Below are 23,980 nucleotides of genomic sequence, written 5' to 3' on the forward strand. Positions count from 1 at the left end.
TAGATGCTTCTCAAGCAAATCCCCGGACGTCATTCTCCCCTTGTACTCGGCCTTGGTGAGGCCGCAGCTGGAGTACTGCATCCAGTTTTGGGCTCCACATTTCAAAAAGGATGTGGAGAAGCTTGAGAGAGTCCAGAAAAGAGCCACGCACGTGATCAGAGGTCAGGGAAGCAGACACTACAATGACGGGCTAAGAGCCATGGGGCTCCTTAGCCTGGAAAAGCGCAGGCTCAGGGGTGATCTGGTGGCCACCTATAAGTTTATCAGGGGTGACCACCAGCATCTGGGGAACGTTTGTTCACCAGAGCGCCCCAAAGGATGATGACTAGTTCGAACGGTCATAAACTACTACAAGACTGTTTCAGGCTGGACATAAGGAAGAATTTCTTTACTGTCCGAGCCCCCAAGGTCTGGAACAGCCTGCCACCGGAGGTGGTTCAAGCACCTACATTGAACACCTTCAAGAGCAAACTGGATGCTTATCTTGCTGGGATCCTATGACCCCAGCTGACTTCCTGCCCTTTGGGCAGAGGGCTGGACTCGATGATCTTCCGAGGTCCCTTCCAGCCCTAATGTCTATGAAAACCCAGAAGTGGAACAGAAGCACTTCACACTCCTTGGCAAACCCAGTGGACCAGCTGGGAGTCCCCCCCAGTGCCCTTCCCAGCTCAGCAACTGGTGTCTCCTGGGTCTGGGTGGTGCACCTGGGGTCTCCCCACAGCCGATAGGCAGGCCCGGGGTGGGGGGGGGCCGATATGGAGGGTGGGGGCGGGGGGGGGGGGCGCAAGGGTGTTCCCCTGCGTGCTCTCCAGTGGACTGGAAGTATTTCTGTTCCACTTCTGGGTTTGCTGCCAAGAATGTGGAGGCCACCCCCACCCCCCCCGTGCACTCCTGTGGGACACTCCATGCACCCCGGCATTGTAGCATTCACAAGTCACGCTGATACCTCAAGGTATATAGATGAAACATTTTTAAGCTGTGTCTATGTCCAAATAGCTCATTCTCTGAATTGGCATTAAATCTTCAGTTCAGATTCGGCCGAATCAAATTGGGAACAGTGATCCGAATCAACCAATTGAATCGCTGTCCCTGATTTGGGCCGAATCAAATAGGGCCTGCTTCACACACTCCTAATGTGTATACCCATCTAGGACCCATTTGGTCCCATCTGTCTGGAAAATTTAGGCATGCTGGATGTTATGATGCTTTTTTGAAAGTTGGACTGTCTGACGAAACTGTCTTACTCCTTGCCATGAGCCAGTTGGCTGCTGCACTCATTTTGTCATTAGCTGTCTTTCTGAGTTGGTGATACTTTGTAGTTCTTGAAGTGTTTTAGGATCCTTCCATCAGAAAGGGGTGGAATATGCTAAACACATTAGTGTTGGCTTTTCATTAGATTTTGCTGTATAAAAGTGACCTATACAAAGTGGCAGTCTCATGTCTTTTAGGTAACATTACACAAACATAGAAGGGTAGAAAGTTCAACCCCATCGAAAGGAATCCTCTCTCTTGTCAGTTATAATGTGAAATGTATCTTATAAAATGAAGGAGAGGTGGAAGGTTTTTAATAATATCTTTTATTGGACTAACTGTATAATTCTCTCTCCCAACTATACCAACTATAGTTACTCTAATAAAATATATTACAAAAAACCAACCCTTTTATACATTCCATGGACTGGACCATCATGATTACAAAAACACTCCAGCCCTACTATATAGAGCATTCAGAGGAAATGTTGAGACCCTTTCCTTATGTTGTTCTACTTTACGTGGTAATGTCTGCATTATCCCAATGTCTGTTCATTGACTATCTTCTGAGGTTTGTCTCACTAATTGGTAAAAGGGGCTCACTCTTAAAAACACCTGATGCACAATGAATAGCACTGATGTTGAAAATTGGTGGAATCAGAATATAGTAGATCTTAAAAGTGTTTGGTATTGTCATGGAGATCTTTGGCTTGCTCTTTTAAGATATACCAGTGACTATCTGAAGATACCACTATGTAGCTTGGCATTTTCTGGTTACTTATGAAGTCTGGGTTTATCGGTATTGATCTGGTCTTTGGCGTCCACTGTTTTCTGTTAATAATTGTATATCTCTTCTTTTATCTCTCTTTTTTTTTTTTTTTTTTTTTTTTTTTTTTTTTTTTTTTTTTTTTTTTTTTTTTTTGGTGCATCTACCAATTTATATAACTGCCTATTTCTCTGCCTCTGTACTATATACTCAGAAAACTACTGAGCATTGAGAATGTATTAAGTTCTTCTCTATCAGGGACTCATAAGAAACCAGGGCAAGCTGGTTGATGTAGCAGTTCAGAAACAGCAAATACCAGTCAGTAGTAGCTGACAGCTAGCAGCAAGGGAATGAGAGGCATTTTAAAAACAAGGTCGGGGAACACAAAATCAATTTCCAGTAGGTAGTAGACAAGAGACAACTGTTAGCTACTTTCCAACATACAGAGAAAAACAGACCTTAATTACCTTTGGCCCATTTCCACAACACTTACCCATGCAGAGTTGAACTTGTAATTCTCCCAGGAGTAACCTAACTGCTATTGGACTGTTTTATATATGCATTTGTCAGTGTAAGGCCTTCAAAATTGGGCCGTGAATCTTACGGACATTTGACAGTAAAATTGGTTTGTCTCTCTTGTCAGTCCTCATCCAAATGAAGAGATGTTTATTTCTCAGCGTAAGTTCAGTCTTCCAGAATCCTTGCTGTGTATTAGCTCGGGAGACTAAAGGCCAAGGCTGCATTTTGACAAAATAAGACTCAATCCGGTCTTTCCCCAGATAAATATTTCATGAGGCTTTTCTCCTCTGTCTGATATTAGTAGGAACGAGGTGCTAAAAGCAGCTGAGGTAGAAGCTTGTACTGCCAGGAAGCACTCTTCATTGGCAGAGTTTGATCTAATGATTAAATAGGCTTTTTCCATTTCTTAGTTCTCATTTTCTGTGAAGCGGGAAATACCAAAAAGCTAGGGGTAAAAGCATTGCTTTCATGAGAATCTCAGTGACTATTTTCCCCATTTCCATGAAGTTCTTCTTTCAACTTTTGGATGGATTTCCAGAATATTGGGGCCTAACTATGGCTTTAAAGTACAGGTCTACTTTGTGTCCCCAGTATTCCACAAATTCCAAGATAAATGCTGCCACATAACTAAGAAGATGTCGTCTGTCCTTTTTACTGTCAGTGCTTTTTTTTATCCCCATCCCATGTAACATTAAAAGACTACGCCTGTGTCCAGTCAAACAACTGAGTGTACTGAATCCTGAACTTCTGTGAAGGGACCAACCACAATCTATTCCCGTCAGAGATGCACCTTTCATAGCTCCTTGGACTAACCTTGACCTGGTAAGAGAGATTTAATGATTATTAACTCCACTGAGAGTGCGGGTGATTGTCAGAAAAGGGCTGGGAGGGAAAGGCTCACATCTGAAAAGACAGAGCATTAAAAATTGTTCACTATAGAGAACGGTTAAACTCTAATTGATTTCTTCTGCTGTCAGAAGCATATAATATATGATGCTTTATGCAGTCAGACAAAGACTGGGACACAAAAATGCCTAAGAGAAACCATCAAAATTATTAATGGTGTTTTTCTAACCTTTTTAATGAGGAGATACTCACTTCCAACAGCCGTGCCAGTGTTGGCATCCTTGATGGTTGGTGTTTTTGGGTTTTTTTTCTGAAAGTGGCTTAATTGAGCTAGGTATAAATAGCATATCAGTAAACAAGACCTCTTGGCTTTGTGATTCATGCCTAAAATATTTGTAAGCCCTCTACAGCCTCTCTGATGGTGAAGAATGTGCTCATTAGGCTAGTCCAGATGTATTCAGCAATCCAGTGAGAGCCTAATTCATCCTGCAGATAAATCATTGGAATATTAATGTGGTTGTTTGCTGACAACTAACACAACAAGGCTGAAGCAGCGGCTCAGTGACACACAGAGTGTGTGTCTATGTTAGAGGTGCACAAATGTAAAAGGTTCCACCTGAGAAGGCTTTGGACAAAAGAATACAAGGGATCTTACCTATTTCATTTCTTTTCATTTGTCTCTTGTCTTTTAGTGCTCCAACTTATTTTTTACAAACTATTTAAAAACTGGAGGGACATAGAAGCAAAGAGGAAAAATCTCAGATGAGAATTTATATGGTAAATATTAACTGCTGAATAATCTCACTTAATAGTTTAATTGTGTAGCCTCAGTCTTGCTCTGGAAAGTTAATTATGTAATCGTGCATAGATATTAGTCGTAATTGAGGGAGTCCAGTTTGGGGGAAAAAAGCAATGAAATATGTGCATGTTTGCACACACAAATACACACACAACTATACATTCACATGAGAATGAAGATATGGAACAGAGCTGTAAAGACCAGATTCACCTCAAAGATAAATGTGGTCTGTCATGGGTTTTGTTTTGGTCCCATAAAAAGTGAGACACCAAATACAAAATCTGTTTTAGATCCAGGTCCAGTTTCTCCAGATTTAGGATGCTTTAGATGCAGAACTGTGGTTTGAAATAACTGTAATCTATCCAAAGGCAATATTAAAAGTCAATGTGTAATGATTATAATATTTTACATGCATGGAACCTTTTTCAGATGAGTGTACTTGCACAAGCCTTCTAATGAACCCCATTTGAGCTCTAAATATTGTATATATTTGCAGAGGTTTGAATAGAATGTAAATCATTTGCCTGGGGTGACAAAACAAGTCAATATAAAAAGCTGGAAGAACTCGGGAGTCTTGGTTCTGCCACTTGCTCGCTGGTCGATATTCCCCTGACATCAACACCCATGCCACCTGGAAGAACAAGTATGAGAATGAAGTAAGTCTTATACTAATTTAGTTGCAGTGTTCTGATTCTCTCACCATAATCTTCTCTGCAAGCTGACATGAATTTCACTATCCATTATGTTTAAATCCCCTGTTTCCTGGCAATGATGCACACTATAGCAATGTCAGTAAATAGATTTTATAAGGCTTTCCAATGCTGTTTCAGAGCAATTACATAATACACCTGATGTTTCTACTGCATTTGGTGGGGGATTTAGTAGACTGAAATGTCAAATGCATGCCACAAACTTTGGCTGAGATGTCTTTCAAGAACAGGTATTTGAAGGATTGTTTTGTCGGGGGCGCATTTTAGTAAGTAAACATCCTTGTGCCATTCATGACGTGGGAATTGTTTTATTCTTGTACAGAGGTATTTCGCATGCAGCGGAAACATGCACCAATCATGGATTTTTTTTTTTCAGTGCACGTCTTCAGAGCAAGAGGGCTATCGTATTCCAGAATATCAGCAGAGTTGCTGGAGAAGCAACTCTTGGGCTACAAATGCTTTCTATTCTTTTCAAGGAGCCTTCGTCCTCCTATCTCTCTTATTACAAAAGCTGAAAATGGGGGAATGGTTCAGCACCTATAAATAGAGGCCTACTCAACTCGAGGAGGTAGTTGGCCAATTTTGTGGGCAGATCACAGGGCCAGCAGCCTTTTTTTTTTTTTGTGGGCTTATCATGCCCCCCATGCCTCTGATTGGCTGGGGTGCCCAGTGCTCCCTGCCCCCACTGACTGGAGAGGGCTGTTTTTCATATGGCCCTGGCCCTTGCTGCTGATTGGCTAAGAGTGCTGCCTGTCATGCAGCCCCTACCCCTTGCTGTTGATTGGTAGAGAGGGGCAGGACCATAAAATAGACAGCTTTCTCAGCGACTCAGCAGTGAGGCAGTCCCACTCTCCCCGTCCCCCTGGGAGGACTGCTGCCTTCCACTAGGGAGCCAAGATTGATTTTTATTAAGGTTTTTTTTTGTTCCCCCATAGATTTTGCAGAGATCACCTGATTTTGTGATTTCTGTGAAATCGCGATTTGAGTATGTCCTGCCTTTATAAGGGCTTATTTGCTGTACTTGCAATGGACAGTGTCCCAATGATGTTGTACAAACTTTCACATCCCATTGGCTTAGATAATTTACCATGGCTTTGGCAGTTCATGGGGATTAGAAGAGAAAGCAAAACAAACATCTAGCACAATTAATTGTTTTATTTAAGTAGACTTAATGCTTAAGCAAACTCCCAGAAGCCAAATATGAAGCTAGTCCATAATATGCAGGTGCAATTTAAAGAATAACTTTTCAACAGTTTCAAAAGTTAGGCTGAGAAGCAGCAGCCACACAAGAATTGTACCTCTTCTAGAAAGCAGCAGGATAAGTTGCAAGTGAAACCGTGAAATGTTTACACCCAAGTTCAAACTCCTGTGAACTTGCCAAACTTGGCTCCCTCTCTCCCTCCCTTCCATATGTTTCATATTCAAATCACTCTCTCTATTTGGTACACTGCTCTGTGCATGGCCTTTTACAACATCTGATGACCTAAGCTTGGGCTTATAACTTGTGCTGTGCATCTCTGATTTAATTGTTCTAGAAGGTGCAAACCTGCCCTATCCTCTGCAATAGTTTATTCTGAATGGGCTCTGATTGGACATCCAGGAAGCCAAAGCAGAAAGTAAAAAACAAAAAAAACAAAAAACAAAACAACCTCTTTTTGCCTTAATGTACTTCCACTGAAGTCAATAGAGCAACATTGACTAAAACCAGAGGAGGAGCTGCTCCCAGCTCTCTAAATTACCCTGTATGGGTGGGCGTGCTCCCAGGTGCTATGAACCAGCTTGCAGGGATTGGCTTCCAAATGCCTTTCTCAAACTGAACCCTGAAGGGCTTTTGTACAGCACCAAATCAAGGGCATACGACGTGATGTAGAACTAACAATAAACTCAGTATATTATCAAATATTAGGGTAATTAAGAGCACATGGAGCAGGACAGGCATTTTGTTTTTGTTATAGTGTTTGGGTGCACATTTTGATGTTTTTGCATGTGTATGGGATCATACGGGTGATTTGTAATAAATATTTTGCTGTTATGGAGCCTATGGGGACTCTGCTTTGAGATGCCCGTAAGGCTTGTGTGTTCCAGTGACTCTGATCAATATTCTGGTGGGGAATTTTTATTTCTGGTAGGACTTGCCAAAGCTGGCTAGGTTAAAAGGAAGCTAATAGATAAAAACCAGTCCTCTGAACTCCAGATTAGTAGTTGAATAATAGACCCACAACCAGTCCTCACATGAAAAAAGGTTGTAGAAATGTTGGCAAACAGAATAATAGGGAAGGGATGTTAAAGCCTTGTTTGTGCGCGTAATACAGCTGATGCTATTGTGAAAAGTTTAAATTCAGAGAGGCATATTTCATTAGGAAGGATTCCAAAGATTTACCTATCCTTTTTTTTGTACCAATCCACTGAAAGGCAGTGGCTATCCCTGAGGAGGAATTATATATCGTGAAGCTGAGGTACTCTGGTCCAGGACAGTGGGACAACTCTTTACTATGAGAAGCTGTACCTTGAGATTATTAGGAGTTCATTTTTCCCAGTTTGGCACGAACAATCACATGTGCATACATTTGTCCACTTTGAAAGAAAGTGCTTTTTGAATCATCATCGCAAGATGGACATTGTACTAGTAACCCAATGCAGTGACACTATTTATGATTGTCCACACTAACCTTAGTGGAATGATGGTGATTTATACTAGCTATGAATGTATTGACTTTCTCAAAATAACATTAGTACTTCAGAAAATTGATGAAATCACATACCTAGAGACTACAGACCTAGTGCCTAAGTGTTACAGGAAAAACCTAGATAGATCTAGTATGGTGCTAGCAATGAGCAGATTTTTCCATACTGCCTCACTTATATTCCTCCATTGAAGGAGTCACCTCTAAGTTGGAGAAAGACCAACATGACTCATGTATTTCTTGTCCTATCTACTAAGACACCAATGACCAGACCAATCAGTACACATTGCGATGATGTCACTTGCAATACTGTCACACGTCTTCTAATAAGTGGTTAATAGAGTTCTGGCAGATACTGAACAGTAAAAACTGCAGTGATGTTCAATGAGCCCATAAGGTTCAATCCCAGTAGTATCTGCGGAAAGCAGCCTGAACTGACACAGGTGGCTTTGACAGCAAGGTTAGGTTAGGGATTGAACATGAAAATAAACGTACAAAAAGAATGCCTTACAAAGTCTTGGGTCTGATTTTGCCATCCTTATTCTACTTTTGTGGAATTCCTTATTCTCTGAATACCGCCAGTGAGGTCTATGGGATTGCTTAGGAACTAATATGTATTCTCCTCTTGAGTGAAATTTGACCCATGTGATTATTCAGCCTTGGAGTATAAAGTTGGATCAAAAAACACACAGACAGCTACTAAGAAAATATCATGGACTTAACAAAAAATTCATTAGCTAAGGTATCATCCGCCACCTAGAGAGTCACTTCAGAAGTGCAGGGAAACATAAAGCATGGCCCAAAGCAATCTTAATCAAAGTTCTCGCATGGTCCACTCGGACTTTCCCTGCCTGCCTGTACCTCCCACTGATGTTCAGTGGCACATTGTGCAGAATGGTCCAGCAGGGGCCGTGATGAGATCCACCATGCAGAGTTGGAGTGGCACAGTTTCCTGTGTAATATGTAGTCTCTGCTCCATTAAATACACACTGAAGAACAGTAGGCTTTGATGTCCAAGGAAGAAAACAAGGTATGCAGCCAGCATCATTTTGTTATTGACCAAAGGGGACTCTTTTTGTTACTAGTTCCAATTCTCTGAAGGAAGGAGCTATGTTGAAAAGCAGAATTCATTTCCACTAATGCAGGTATAATTTGTAAAGTGTGCATTGTTTGCTTTCAAATACTATAATTCTCTACCAAAGGAATGTATTTGATTAGAGACAGTTAGGCTTAATTTAAAAAAAAAATAAAAAATTGTACTATGTTTGGTTTGATCCAACTGTCTTTTCCTACTGTGTGCTAGGGTTTTGTCATCTGTGTCCTTTCATTTCTGCCTCTTCCCTTCCCTTCTCTGAGCTTTGATATAACAATATATCCATTTAACTTTAGGACTGTGTTCTTACATTTGTAGTCCTGAGGTTATATCTATGGAAACTTCAATATGCACATTCACAGTTGCATACTTTACACTACCTAATTTTTGAAACTACATTAAGCATATCCATTGTGTTTGTGCCTGTATATCCATGCACACAGCTGAGTCCTCCCCAAAGGGCCACTAAACTTGTACTAGAAAACTTTTATCTACTGGAAAATAATGTGTGTGAAGGGAAAGCATGAAGGTTTAAGGACACAAGACTGAAATTTTATTGGTACTCTGATTAGGAGCCCACTACAAATTTATTTACAACTAGTTCTCTTCTTCCAAAGGCCATTGCAGTTTTTCAATCAACTTCTCCATTCAGCCCCATCAATAATGCCATGGCCTTAACCTCTGGACATGATACCAACTCACTTGAGAACACATTAGCTCCATTAGTTTCTATGTTAGCTAGTGTCAGCAGTACTATATAAAACAAAGTGACAGAGCTATGGTACAGTGTTATGTGATTGAAGTAGGAAATGCTCTTTCTGTCCATTGAGATGTGCCCATGAGATTCATTTCAGTCTTGGCATAATTGATTCACTCTTCCTCCCAGAAAAACCAGCCATGTGAAGTGTGCTCATTCTCTGACAGCACTTCCAAATGCTGCCTTGGGTTTTCAACAGAGTTTTACCTATATTGCTAGAGAAGTCATGCAGGTTATCCCCTCATTACTCTTTCCTTTTGGGCACAGCTGCTCTTTGCTGTGTGAATAGGATTGTGATTGGAACGCTACCTCTGGATCTGGATCAAGCAAAGGAGGGACGAGGTGCTTACAAAAAGGTGAACAGTGTTTCTAAGTCCTCTAAGTGAAACCTTGACTTGAAATGTTGGGTCAAAATCCCAATGTTCTATCTAGAAGCTGTTTTCAGTGGGTTGTGTGTTTTTTGGGTTTTTTTTCTACCAGCCTTAATAAATGATCATTAGAACAATTTACCAATGGATGTGTTTGATTCTTCATCACTTGAAGCAAAATTGAATGACTAGAACATACCCTTCAGCTCAGCCATAAAATTTAGAATCAACGAAGGAATTATTATAGAAGATTTTGTTGTGCAAAGTGATCTTAATGATCCCTTCTAGCCTTATGTCTGTGGTTTGTGGACAGTACAGTATTAAGCTTTGCCTTCTGTTGCTAGACTTTGTTTCACTGATTCATTTAATTTGATGTCACTCTTGTGGTGCATTGAGACATCTTTTTTTCTTTGCTGATGTCCTAGAAATCAAATTAGTCACCTCCAAAAGTGCCACAGCAGAAAGAGATCGGTGTGATGTGGTCAGCCTGACAGATCTTAACCAGGACACAGTCCACAATGCGGCAACTAATTCGTGCAGTGAATTTAACTTTGTTTCCAGTCTATCAATTGTTGAGATGCAGTTCACAATTGTATCTACTCTGTATTTTTAGACACATGCTTTAGAAACTGGTCACTGTCCAGTTAGTCACAGAAAAAATTTCTTCAAAGAATTTTTAATTCATAGATATTTCAAAGGCAGTTTAGGATTCAGTTCTGATAGTTTTAATAGGATGCATAAATGACGTAGTAATATACTGATGTTCTTATGGGTGGACTTGTAGATGGACTTATAAGACCTACCAGTCTTAAGTCTATAATTGGTTACCTAGTATTTGCAAGTTCAAAATGTACTTCTCGAGGGTATTTTCCTTCATTTGCTTAACAATTGATTTAAAAATCTTGGAAGTATGTTTGCTAGAACAAATTAATCCAAAGTAGATAATGAAGATATGTGAAGTAAATTGCAGTCAAATATCTAGAAACTTTTCTACAGATATAGAGGGGCAGGTAAGGCTGCTGGAGACAGCCGAGGGGCTCCCCCCAGCCTTTGTTACCCCACCCAGGGTAACTTGCCATGCATCAGAGTGCACATGCATACATGTTCCCAGGGGACAAGTAGCAGCGGCACATATTGTGCCACTGCTGTTTGTCCCTGGGGAAATGCATGTGACTACATGTCTGGACCCAGTCTGTGTCTTTTTTTTAAAGTAGAACAGAACACAATATAATCGATCCACCACAGTTATTTTTATTTTAGAAATCTAATGTCTCATTTTGGTTTCTAGCCAGTTGAGTTGATCCAATTCTATTGATTCCACTCTGGAAGGAACCAGTGCTTAATCTTGTGATAAACCAGTTCCAAATGATACTGAACCAGGTCCAGAAAGCCAATCTCTTTCTTTCCTTTCAGAAGAAGGCTGTGACCTATTTGGCACACCTAAATATTTATGCAATCCAATCTCTTTCCTCTGTTTGTCTCTGTCCAGGCTGAGTAAGCCTGCCAATAATTAAATTGTCACTTCTTAACAAATTGTACCAATTATCCTTGAATTTCATTTCACTTCAGATGTAAAGACCAGCCCTTATTAATATCATCCCAATTGCTGCCTTTCCAAATGGAGGAAGGCATATCTTTACAACTGAGGTCATTCCAATCTGTCAGATTTCATTAATTGTAATTAAGTGTGCTTAATTGGCATGGTTGGCACTCTGGTTTGTGGATTTTCTCTGAAGTTTAAAGAGACTTTAGGAAGATATTGAAATATATGACTGTCTATATTGTCTGTAGGATCCTGATGGACAGGTAGTAAAAGCCTGGCTAACCTGTGAGTGCTGGTGATCCTGCCATAGAGAGAGATTGCTACACTTTTTCCATTAAGCATTTTCCAGCATTGTTAGACCACCCCTTACAATTGAGAATAGAAACTATATTAATGATATAACTATGTTATTTAACTGAGACTCATTGTGAGTACCCGCTCAGTGTCTTCAACTGTGGTAGCAATTCACAGGGCCCATTACTTCTCCTGATGTCTCAAATGCTTTACAAGTTTGGTCAGTATTATTATCCCCCTCTTACAGGTCAGGAAACCAAAGCATGGATTGGTTGAATGGGGGTCCCCCCTGCACAGATATAGTATGCTCTGGAGCTTCTTAGATTCATAGACTGTAGAATTGGAAGGGAACACAACGGATCATCGTGTCTGACCCCCTGCCCCTGGCAGGACCGAGGTCAGATGACCCCAGCCAGGTGACTATCTAGCCTCTTCTTGAAGACCTCCAAGCTAGATGATAGCGCCACTTCTCTTGAAAGCCCATTCCAGATCCTGGCCACCCTTACTGTGAAAAAATTTCTTCCTAATAGCTAACCTAAATCCACTCTCAACTAGTTTACACCTGTTATTCCTAGTCACTCCCTGGGGTGCCTTAGTAAACAGCACTTCCCCTATTCTCTGTTGACCTCCCCTAATCAATTTATGGGCGGCCACAAGATCTCCCCTCAGCCCTCTCTTGTGAAGGCTGAAGAGATTCAGCTCTCTCAACCTCCCCCCGTAGGGTCTATCATGAAGGCCAGTAATCATGCGAGTGGCCCTCCTCTGGACCCTCTCGAGATTCCCCGCGTTCCTCTTGAAGTGCGGCGCCCAAAACTGGACACAGTACTCCAACTGCGGCCTGACCAGTGCCGCATAGAGGGGGTGAATCACCTCCTTTGATCTATTAGTCATGCACCTGCTAATACATGACAAGGTGTGATTGGCCTTGTTGATGGCTTCGTTACACTGCCGGCTCATGTTCATCTTGGAGTCAATTATGACTCCAAGATCCCTCTCTGTCTCTGAGCTGCTGAGAAGGACACTCCCCAACCTATAGGCATGATGGGGGTTCCTCCTTCCCAGGTGGAGTACCTTACATTTATCTTTATTAAATTGCATCCTATTTCTCTCTGCCCATTAATCCAACCTGTCCAGGTCAGCCTGAATCTGCTCCCTGCCGTCCGGTGTACTAACTTTGCCCCATAACTTGGTATCATCAGCAGTTAGCCACCCACCTGACTGTGTAGGTGTCCACTCCACAGTCTGCTACCTTCCCAATGAGGATAGGGTGCGAAACTGTGTCGAAGGCCTTCCTAAAGTCCAGGAAGATGACATCAGCCTCGGTTTCCATGTCTAGGCAGTGTGAGACCTGGTCATAGAAGGCTACAAGGTTTGTCAGGCAGCCTCTGCCTGTGACAAACCCATGCTGGTTTCCCCTCAGCATCGTTTCCCTTGCTGGGCCTGCACAAATGTGTTCTTTGATTTATATTCTCTAGCATTTTCCCAGGAATAGAGGTAAGACTGACTGGTCTAAAGTTACCCGGCTCATCCCTTCTCCCTTTCTTGAAAATGGGCACCACATTGGCCCTTCTCCAGTCCTCAGGGACCTGGCCAGAGCACCACGAGTGCTTGAACAGCTGTGCCAGCGGCTCAGCTATGACACTGGCCAATTCTTTCAGCAGCTTTGGATGGAGGTCATCTGGACCTGCTGACTTGTACCCATCCAGCTCCTCCAGGAGCTCCTTAACTATTTCAGAACTAACCGTAGGAGGACTGGTGCCATGTGGACATCCGTCAATGATCAAGGTGGGGGAATTGGCTTGGTCGGTACATAGAAATACTGAAGCAAGGAACTTATTGAAGAGCTCTGCTTTTTTCCCTGCGTCAACCACCAACTGTCCTGATTTGTCCTGCAGGGGCCCTACGTTGCTCTGAGCTTTCCTTTTGCCCGCTATATACCTGAAAAAGGACTTTTTATTGTCCTTGATTGTTGAAGCCAGCCTGAGCTCAAGCCCCGCCTTGGCCTGTCTAATTGATTCCCTGCAATAGCGTGCCAGGGAGAGAGATTCCTCCTTGGTGGCTGCTCCCTGCTTCCATTGCCTATACATCTCTTTCTTTGCCCCCAGACTCTCCTGGAGTTCCCTGTTTCAGCCAAGGGGGCTTTTTTGCCCCCTTACCTCCTTCTGTCAGTCTGCTTGGAGACAGATAACAGCATTGTACATGGCAGCCCTGATTGGCTGACTCAGGCTGCTTAGAGCCAGCCTGTGCCTGTCTGCAGTACATTGTAGGATAGTGAAGGGGTCGTGCTCTTGCCCTGCTCATCTGGAGCAGTAGAATCATACTGCCTCCCTGGAGAGGGGAGGCAGGAGCAAAGCATCCTGGGATGTTGGAGGACTATGCTCTGGCTTCCTTGAGAAGATAACAAGTACAGACATTTACTGTGAAGAAATGGTAGGAAAAATAAACTCCAAGCTTCTCTTTCAATGTCAGATGTGAATAAGGAGAAGTAAATCACAAACAGAAAGCACATATGGACATATCCATTCTCTTCCATTTCTTCTAGGAATGGAATATTAAACAGGACTGTCATTAAGTGATAACGTGCAGTCATCATTTATTTAATTTTTATTAGAAGCACCAGCCAATAGCAGAGGACTCATTTTACTTCTGCTAACTGATAACACATTGTAGAAACAGAGTTTTCAGGGACTCCTCAGAGCTCTGATTAATGTGAAGCACCTGGATATTGCTGTGCCATGGATCTCATATTATAATTGATCACTGTGGATCGATATAGTCATTCCTATTGATTAGGAATGAGATGCATAGTTTCTGAATCTTTGAATGATATCGTGAAAATAATATGAACGTATATGTCAAGGAATTCACAGTTGCGCGGGGAACAGAACAGGACAGAACCCCAGACATGAACCTCTGAAAGGTGTCAACTCCTACGTATTGTGTCTTCAGTTTATGCCTGATAGAAAAGTGCCTGAACCCAGATGTATCACCTTTCAGTTTAGCACAGGCTTGATTTCAGCAAACCTGCAAATGGTATGGGCCTAGGAATACCCATGCACAGCATCAAAAAGCTAGCATTTTATCTCTTAACCTTCTCTTTACCATGGGATCTGTGCAAAGAACTACCTGCACTGCTGCATTTATAGAGTACACATTTGGAAATTGTAATAGTATAGGCAATATGGCTAATTGAAAAAAATTCTATCAAATTGTTCTGCATCAGCAATGAGGTTTTGTCAAAAATGATTTTTTTCCCTCCATGGGAAAATATTTATATGTTTATCTTCAGGGATTTTTTTTAAACTTCTTTTTGTTTCATTTTTGAAAATCAAAATGTAAAATGTTGAACTACCTTGTAACACTGCTTGTAGCCTGAGAGCTGATGTCACCTCCTTTACCACATCCCTTGACATTTTCCTTCTCCCCACAAGTTGACCTTGTTTGTTTTATTTCTTCCTCACCACTTCTGGACATGCTTGTCTAGGCTGGCATGGTACAGGATTTTAGGGGAGGTAGCACATGTTTTTGGGGAACAACTGTATGGTGAACCCATGACCTCAGAGCTGAAAAGCCCAATACAATAGTTTTATTTGAACAGCCCCTTGCAAATCAGAATGTGTTTGTGTTTTTTTTTTTTTTTTGGTTCACTGGCACCTGCTCATGTAGTGACAGATAATCAAATGTGGATATATGTCTTTCCCTGGCAGTCACTTCTCTACATCCATATATTCTATGTACATCCTTCTCTGTATGAAATAAAGGGTAGATCATCCCTTTCCCCTGCCTTTCCATTTCAGACATTCCTACAAATCAGAGGCAATTATCTGACTTCTTCAATCTTTAACTGGCCATACTGAGAGATGGGTTTGCACATCAGCTTTTAAAATCAGACCATTCCCCTTTAGGTGGCTAACTGCAGACTTAAAAGACTAAATATACTTATGAAGGCCTGAAAATTGCTTTGTGCATTTAGTATTTAATTACAGTCAAAGCACTTACTGGCATAAAGTGTAGGCTCTGGATAGATTTTGATGGGACTCGTACACAGTAATATTACTATGGTATTTGTGTCATGTTTCAGGTATCTCAGATAGGAATGGTGTATATTCATTAGTAATCTAGTTTACTTTCCAAAGCTAAACTGTAAAGATTTTCATATTGACCACTGTTCACAGTTCCCATCAAGGTTAATTGAAATAGTGCATAACAATTCAGTCTACCATTGTGAACCTTTCTTTTAATATGAACCATAACATCGTATAGATTGTAAATTCATGGGCGAGATCCTCAGCTAATATGAACTGATGTTAAATTCAAGGGGTCTATGCTAACTTACATCAGCTGAGAACCCAGCAACAGGTACATTTCTCATTAGTCTTTCAAGTTCCATTTTCTAACATTCATCTTACTAATGCATTTGCTGTTTTCTTGTCCTCCATAATGTTATAGGTTACATGTTGTCTCTTAAAAGACTCCTTTTTTTTTTTTTTTTTTTTAAGCACCTTTAATATTTTATCAACAATTTCTGGTGTTACACACTACCTTCCCAAATTGACTTCTTAAGCTGTTCCATTGGAAATGGTGACTTTTCTATACTACATGAAAAATGAATTAATGAGTGCTTCCACTTGTGTGGTTTTTTTTTTTTTTTTTAATTTATTTTTTAGCTCAAAATCTGAATTGATAATCTCTTGACTGAGGTTAGATGATAGTACCTCGAGAACACACATGCTCCCTCTAAAAACCAATGGCAGACTATTTTTGTCAGCCTTCTCTGTATTCCCCCTGTGTGCACACTGCAAAATGGAAGTCCTCATAGAAGAGGAAATTCTGCCCCTCACTCGGATCAAAGGGAGCACAAGGGCAAAGTTCTTATTAACTTCCATGGGAGCAGGATTTCACTCTGTATGTTGTCAAGTGTCTGCAAAGGATTGCAAGAAGTTCCCTCAGGAGATCCAGGTCTGCTGTAAATCACCATAAAGATTTGTGCTCTAGCAAATCTCAGCTGAAAAGAACCACAGAGGGACCAGGCTAGGCTGCTGAAATTAAGAGTGGAGGCTCCACAGTGATCCACAATACAAGCAGAATTGAAATCAAACACCAGTGGCTTAAGTTGCTTATACTACCTTCTCCTTGGGGTGCTGCCTCTAGGCCTTAAATGTTGAACTTCGTGAGAGTGACTTAAACGTATCTGACTCGATTATCTTCAGCAGATCCTTGCTATTCTGGGGTTGGAGATCTTGGGGTGCATCTACAAGTTCATTAATGTGCTTTAGCTATTGCACATTAAATCTAGTACCTCCTTGGTGAGGTACTAGAAAAAGGTGCATTAGCCTATTTTAATTCACACTAGCTAAAGAGCATGGGGTTTTTGTGGTGGTTTAATGCTCATTAAAATAGGGTAATGAGCATTAAAGTGCATGTGTAGATGTGCCCTTTGATATTGGGTTTACTCTACATTAGTCCAATCTTTGTAGGTTAGTGGTCCAATCTTTGCCATATATCATATGCTTTATGTGGAAACCGTATGCTTTATATTGAACACCATGGAGCCATTGCTTTCACCTTACTATTAACACAGTCCACACGTACATAAACTTTATCCATGCAGAAAGCGCATTGATTCTGAAGAGCTGTTCTTCTTTGAGGACAGAGTAATTGGAAGAAAACATTTTGATGCATAAAAAATAAATCCTTTAGTATGGAACAAAGTTGATAACAAAATAGGTATGATGGGCCTGATCCAAATTCATTTGAAGTCAAATTGAAACTTCTCACTGACTTTTAACAAGCCTGGGATCTGGCCCTAGAAACATCAATATGCTGTTTCATAAGCGACCCGTATTGGCCTTAACATACGTATGTGATACTGAAATACAGTATTAGTAACCTGGTTAGTGCTATTTAGAGATTTAGTTTTGAAACCTGGGAAAGAAGGTCCTTTCCCTAACAGGATGGCTACCTGTTAGATGCTTTTTTAAGACTTTAGGATTTAGCAATTTTAAGATTACCTTGCTCTCAAATTTTGATAAGATTGTTATGCCTTGAAATAAACTGTGTATTATATCAATTGCAATTATTAGCCTGATCTGATTTATCCATATTGTTTGGTCATTTATGTTTTTTCTACCTTCTATTGAGAATACCTATTTTTTTTAAATAGTGTGTATATATATGTTGTGAGTATTTAAGTTCATGGAAACAACTCTTCAAAACTTTCTTAGTTCTCAGAATCCATCTGGGGGTCAACACCATACAGAAACCTGGTGCTGAAACTTGTGCAGTCAGGAAGGACATATGCTTCCATTGTTGGCTTGGAAATGGTATTTAAAGGTCTGTTTTTGGGAACTGACTCATAGGTATAGAGATATGCATTAGAAAGGGCTCAAGTTAGGCAGCAGGGGTTATTTGATTTCTAAGAAGCCTGGGTTTCACACATACAGTTTCTCCAGCCTTAGAGGCAGACAGGCTGTCTAACACAACAAGGCCAACAAGGAACCAAGGGAGTATGTACCATACTGCCCATAACATGAGATTTCATAGATTCATACATTCATAGATGTTAGGGTTGGAAGGGTATTAATATTTGGAGCTGTGTTCACTTTGGAACAATGAATAAATGCTGTTTGGCTCATTAAGATGCTGTGCTTCAATTTTGTAATATCACCCCCACAGGAGAGTGCATATGTAAATGCAATGTGTCACAGACCCATCTGCGGGGTACCCCTGGAGCTCTGAGTTTCTCCCCACTGTCATGCTGCTTGTCCTAAGGAACACACTGAGGTTTACCTACCCTGGGATAAGTCCTTATCCCCATAGGCCTCAGCTCCCTTGCCTGGACCTCACAGCTGCAGCAGGGGAATCTTTGCCAGCTCCAGTTGGCTTCCCCTTGAGTTATGAAATAATTTTTAGGTCTCTCTTCCCATATAATGGGCGTGTCTGGAATATTATTTGTCCTGAGATCACTTTTTTACCACAGGCAATCACTAAGGAGACAAAACAACAAGAGGATTTATTATATAGATTAAAACCAATAATACAAGCAAAACCAACCATAAGTTTGAAGACGGAACAAAAAGACAAATACAATTTCATACTCTCTCATAGGACCACCGCCTCATCCTCCTTAGACCTGCCAGTGTTTTCAGAGATTAGCCTTTCTGCTGATCCCGCCAGCCCTGACTGCTGGGGACTTAGAGCCTCCTGCCTGGGAAAATCCAAAGACATCCCTTAAAATTCCTCCAACCCGGACCAGAGCCCCAGTCAACGCTGTTCCAATTCCTCAGAATAATCCAGAAATTTCTCTTCCTGGGATTTCTGGCATTCCTCTGGCTGATGGGCCATTTCTCTCAGATGCCTTGCTATTGAGGTGTTGGTTTTCCCACTACAGGTAGACAATGCTGTGAGTGTCCATCCCTATAATGGTTCCTTCTGTCTGCAATTGGGAGTGGCAATTGTCCTTGCCCTAGAGCACAATGGCAAGAGAGATACTTAGCAGTTTCACCTGCTGCTTTTACTTAAATATGCAATTCTCATTTCCTTTGGCTAAAACATGTCCAGCATCATAAAGATACATGGATACACCATAACATTGGCTTTCCAGCAAGATCACACATGGCATATCAGTAAACCAAACACATGACACCCTGAACACCCTTCAAATTATGAGGGGGTTTGTGACACAGTGTTAGCTTCTTTTAGCTACTAGCAGGCAGTAGGGAAGGACATTGTTCAAATAAAAAATAAAATCAGCTGAACAAGTCTCTTTCTAATCCTCTCATGCTTTGAAACAGCAACAGGTGAAAAGGATTTGCAGCATGTGGCTGTGGCTGAAATACATGTGATTAACATTCATGCCAAGGCTACTCTTTGTACATCTTTAAGCTGCACAAAGAAGTGGAGAAATTAAAGGGGTAGGTAAGAAAGGCATCATCATTTTTGCTAGGAAATATGTACTGGAGAATTTCTTGTCAGATCCAGCTGCCCCTTGCATCACACTCAGGATAGCTCTTTTGACAAATATCACACATCTGAAGCTGGTAATGGAAATGCTAATGCATAGGTTGACGATCTGTGAAGCTGTTTCATTCTTCTGCTTTTGAATTATGCATAAACCATGCCTATGCAGGAACTTAGTAAGCCTAGCAGCAGGACCCTTAAGGATGCTCATCTCTTTCATGCAGGTTGCTTCCTAAACTGGAAGAAATGTAGTTAGGTCTGTATAGTACTCTGAACTAATTAGTACTGATAAGCAGTTTTCTATTTCTGATAGCCCTTTTCTATTTAGCACATCTGTGAGCCCACACAGACATGGCTATAATGCTTCTGGTTTAGGAGGCAGCATGCACAGAGCTAGGCAATATGGTGCTGGCAGTGGTAAGTTAACCATGTAGCCATGTAGACATGGCTGTGGTTTTTTGAAATCACTGAGATATTAACTCCTGTATATAGTAAAGTTTTATATTTTTTTTCTCCTAAAGCTATCAAAGAATACAGAGAGACTTTATAAGGGCATAAAACCTCCAGAAAGGCACCGCAATGTCAGCCAAAAGAAAAGTTTAAGAAGTTAAGTGAGAGCTATTATCCCAAGAAGCCCTGCAAACTCTCCATGAGAGTTTTGGAAAGATCACAGAGCCATGTGTGCCAAAGCAGCAGACCCAGGAGGGATGTTTGTCAGGTGCTAAAATCTCCAAAACCCTGAAAGCAAAATCAAGGTGTCCCAAAGACCTAAGGAGAATGTTTCTCAGGCCAAGCAGTAATGTCTTTGACACAACAGTCCATTCATCAAAGAGAAGATCTCCCCCTCCCCCGGGCCCATCCAACACAGGTTTTAAAACTCAAGTGAAACCTCTTCTTCAATCTAAATGGTTGTTGGGACATCAGTGGGAATTTTGACTGAGTGAGGACTGAAGGATTTGTTTCAGAAGCTGGAAAAATCTGAGCAATGTTTGGCAAATACAGAGAATTGTCCTTAGATAGTAATGAATGAAATATCCCCTAAGCAAGCCTGGATAGTTATTTGCATATTTCTGCTTCACTCCTTGGAGAACAATCCCTGTTCCTTAAAAAATAAAAGATGGAGGGAGGAATGTTCTTTATTGTAAGGTTCCAGCTGGAAGTGCAGATTGCTACTTCTGCTCTGATTTATATCTTATAAATCCGAATTAAGACTGGCGAGAATTGCAGAGGCTATCCTATGGTTGCTTGAAAATACTGTTCTTATTGCATGCAAGGAACTACCTGGATACAGAACTATGTTTCAGATCTTACCAATATGCTAAAGCCAGGAAGTTCCAAGTTACTGCTTTCACATCATTTGGATGCTCGTATATCAGTTGCCACATGCATTCTTCGGTATTTACCTTTAGTGCTATACATCCATAGCCATGTGTAAGATATATATGTGCAATGTGAATGAGACAAGGTTTTATGGAAACCATGCCTTGAATGGAATGCATTGGCATGCATGCCCTCACCAAATGATTGCTGTGTAACTCTGTGCTTTCTGCTACAGATAAGGAAAATAGGGCACAGAAACAATAAGTGACTTGCCCAGGGTAAAATGGGGATCTGTGACAGATCTGTGACTATGGATGGATCTGTTACTCTGACTGTGGACTATGAAAATTTGTGACTGTGGGTTCCCTAGCATCTGTGCTACAAGATCATTCTTTTTCCATAATAGGAGAAAAAAATTACCCAAATTAATGTGGCCATTTTGTGGAATTTTTGAAATTCTGGGGTGAGGACAGTTACAAACAATGGTTAGAGAGGGGTGGTTGTCAGACAAGATTTCATGAGGAAATGACAATTGTCATATTTTGGGGATGAGAGAATTGGAGCAAGACACAGGGTCTGATCATTAGCAAGCTGTCTCATAAGCTAGTGCTGTCAGTACAGGTGATTTTTTTTCCCCTGTTGCTGTTCTCTCCTCCTCTGAAAAAAAAAAATAATGACCCAGGAGAGACATAAAATCTTTTTGTTCAAACTGCAAACTCAGCTTAGCAATGACGCAGAGAATGCACACTGGTGTGAAGACACAGTGAGCCAGTATAAATAATATACTGTCCCTACGTGACCTGTCAGAGCACTGGGACACATGTCAGACATAGGAGCAAAAGAAAAAGAAAGCATTGTGGATTGCAGAAATGGGCTTGAGCTACAAAAGATGTTTCTGCTGTGCTGTATCTCTCAGACAGAGTTTGTTCTTATTTCAATTCAAATGGTCCCATGGCACTACCAGATAAAATTCAAAAAGGCCAATGTGTAATTACATAGCATCATGGGTTAATTGCTTAATCCTTCCTTCTCATCTGCACCATGACTGTATCTGAGATTGCATCGACTGCATGGATCTTGGTTTTTGTTGTTTAAAATCACAAATTCTCTGATAAAAATCGTAAATTCTCTGTTTAAAACCCCCAAATCCATTATTAAAATGAAAGATCGCTCTATAGGTGTATATATATAGGTGTGTATGTATGTGTGTATATATATATAGGTGTGTGTGTGTGTGTGTATGTATAGATAGGTATCAGTTGAACACAGTGTTTTATTGATATATTTACAATTTTAAAGCAATTTGGAAGCCTACCAGTGCCTTAATCCCTATAATAAAATAAATGATAAATACCTATACATTTTGGCATTTGATTTTGGGTTTTTTTATCATGGAAAATCAGAACTCACCCTGCCCCCCTTGTTTACCAGGTCGCGGATCCAGCTGCGGCTGTCCCCCCCCAACCCAACTACTTTGTGGTGGTGAACAGTCCTGATATGTCGGTGCCCTGCCCATGCCATTGCCCCTCACTCCTGACCCACAGCCCCCCCAGACTTGCTGGTGCCCCTTTCTCTCCACCCACAGTTCTCTGGCCCTTCTGGTGCCCCTCACTCCTAACCCATACCCTGCCCCCCCAGACTTGCTGGTGCCCCTCACTCCCCACTCTCAGCCCCCTGCCCCCCAGCCCTGCTGGAGGGGGCCCCTAGCTGCCAGAGCTATGGGGCCAGAGCTGCCAAGTTTGCAAGCCCCTTCCCTCCACAGCAATGCCAGAGCCCTGGCTGCCAGCCTTGGGAGGTGGCAGTTGCTGTGGCGGAGCACAGTGCGGAGCTCGGCTTCCCCTCCCCAATGGGTGGCATGGCCAAAGCAGAGCCCATGGGAGTGGTTGTGGATGCAGGCTGGTAGTTGCAGACTCAGGGCTCTCCACCCTGCTGCCCTGCCCTCCCCTCCCATCCCTGGGAGTGCACACAGCAGCAGACAGACAGCCCCTACCCTGCTGTCCCCTGGATAAGCCACCTGTGACCCCATCCTACTCCCCTTCTGGGCCCTGTGGCTACTCATGGCAGTTCTGGGCTTCAAGCCCCATGCACCACCCCAGCTGAGTCCAGCCCTAGCCCTGCCTGACTCCCTCCCTTTCTCCCTCCCTATAAGGGCTTCAATCCCACCCGCTGCCACCAGAGCTTCCTGCAGGGAGCCGCTCTCCAGGCTGCCTGGTAGCCAGGCACATGGCACCTCCTGCCTGACAGCCCTCCTCCTGCTCCCCCCAGCCCCTTGCAGGCTGGAACTCTGCCTGCCTGCAGGAGAAACCTACCACTTCCCATGTTTTTCTCCTTTCAAGGAGGAAAGCCAGGTTTGTATTCTTAAAATGAGAAAATCCAGGTTTTACTGCATTTTTCCATGGTAAACAGGAAACCCGGATCCCTGATTGTCAGATTAGATGCTGCTGCAAAAATAATTTACTAAAGTGTAAGAAATAGTTTTGTAAAACTTCTAAGTCCAAAGAATACCAAAAGTTTTCCTGTTAGAATAAAATGTAGGTAGAACTCAGTATTTACTACTAAGTTCAAGTGAGAAAATAAAGGGGACAGAGGCTTATGAGTATTTATTGATTTTAACATATTCCTTAAAATTTAGGAAGCAATGAAAGCCAAGAGGTAAGGATAGTCTTATGGACATGGCTAATGTCTTCTATGCAAAATATCTGGGGTCGATTCCAAAGTCTGCTATGGGGTGCATAGTATGATGTTGGATGAACAGCTAAGCTGGGTGCCCCATCCACACATTGATGGAAAGTGGGGCCCCATTAATCATATGTGCCAGGCAGAAGAAGGGCTGGCAGAGGGATTCTGGGTGCACTGTATGCAATGTTGTGGCTTACCATGACTTGAAAAAGAGTTAGTGGTGAGGGGGGACTGCGCTTAATGGGTACTATTGTATGTCTTGTTCAGATGGGCTGCACTGGCCTATCTTTGTGGTAGGTTCTCTTAATTACCTGGCAGGGAAAAGGCCAGGATGATGGTTTTCAGCCCAGGTAGTATTATTTACTAGGCATGGGAGACACCTTTCTTCTCGG

At 41.8% G+C, this 23,980-nt stretch overlaps 1 long non-coding RNA gene across 2 annotated transcripts in view; it reads left to right on the forward strand.

Annotated features, from left to right (window-relative positions):
* The window catches only part of LOC102376791, a 22,466-nt gene extending 13,669 nt beyond the window's left edge, over window positions 1-8,797 (forward strand). For both annotated transcript variants that reach the window (XR_001358066.2, XR_001358065.2), the window contains 4 exons: window positions 3,235-3,358; window positions 4,075-4,159; window positions 4,678-4,837; window positions 5,268-8,797. This is a non-coding gene — a long non-coding RNA (uncharacterized LOC102376791). The remainder of the gene's footprint in view (window positions 1-3,234; window positions 3,359-4,074; window positions 4,160-4,677; window positions 4,838-5,267) is intronic.
* Window positions 8,798-23,980: the final 15,183 nt, after the last annotated feature.

Source organism: Alligator sinensis, unplaced genomic scaffold (assembly GCF_000455745.1).
Source record: "Alligator sinensis unplaced genomic scaffold, ASM45574v1 scaffold451_1, whole genome shotgun sequence".
In the NCBI taxonomy this organism is placed as follows: domain Eukaryota; kingdom Metazoa; phylum Chordata; order Crocodylia; family Alligatoridae; genus Alligator; species Alligator sinensis.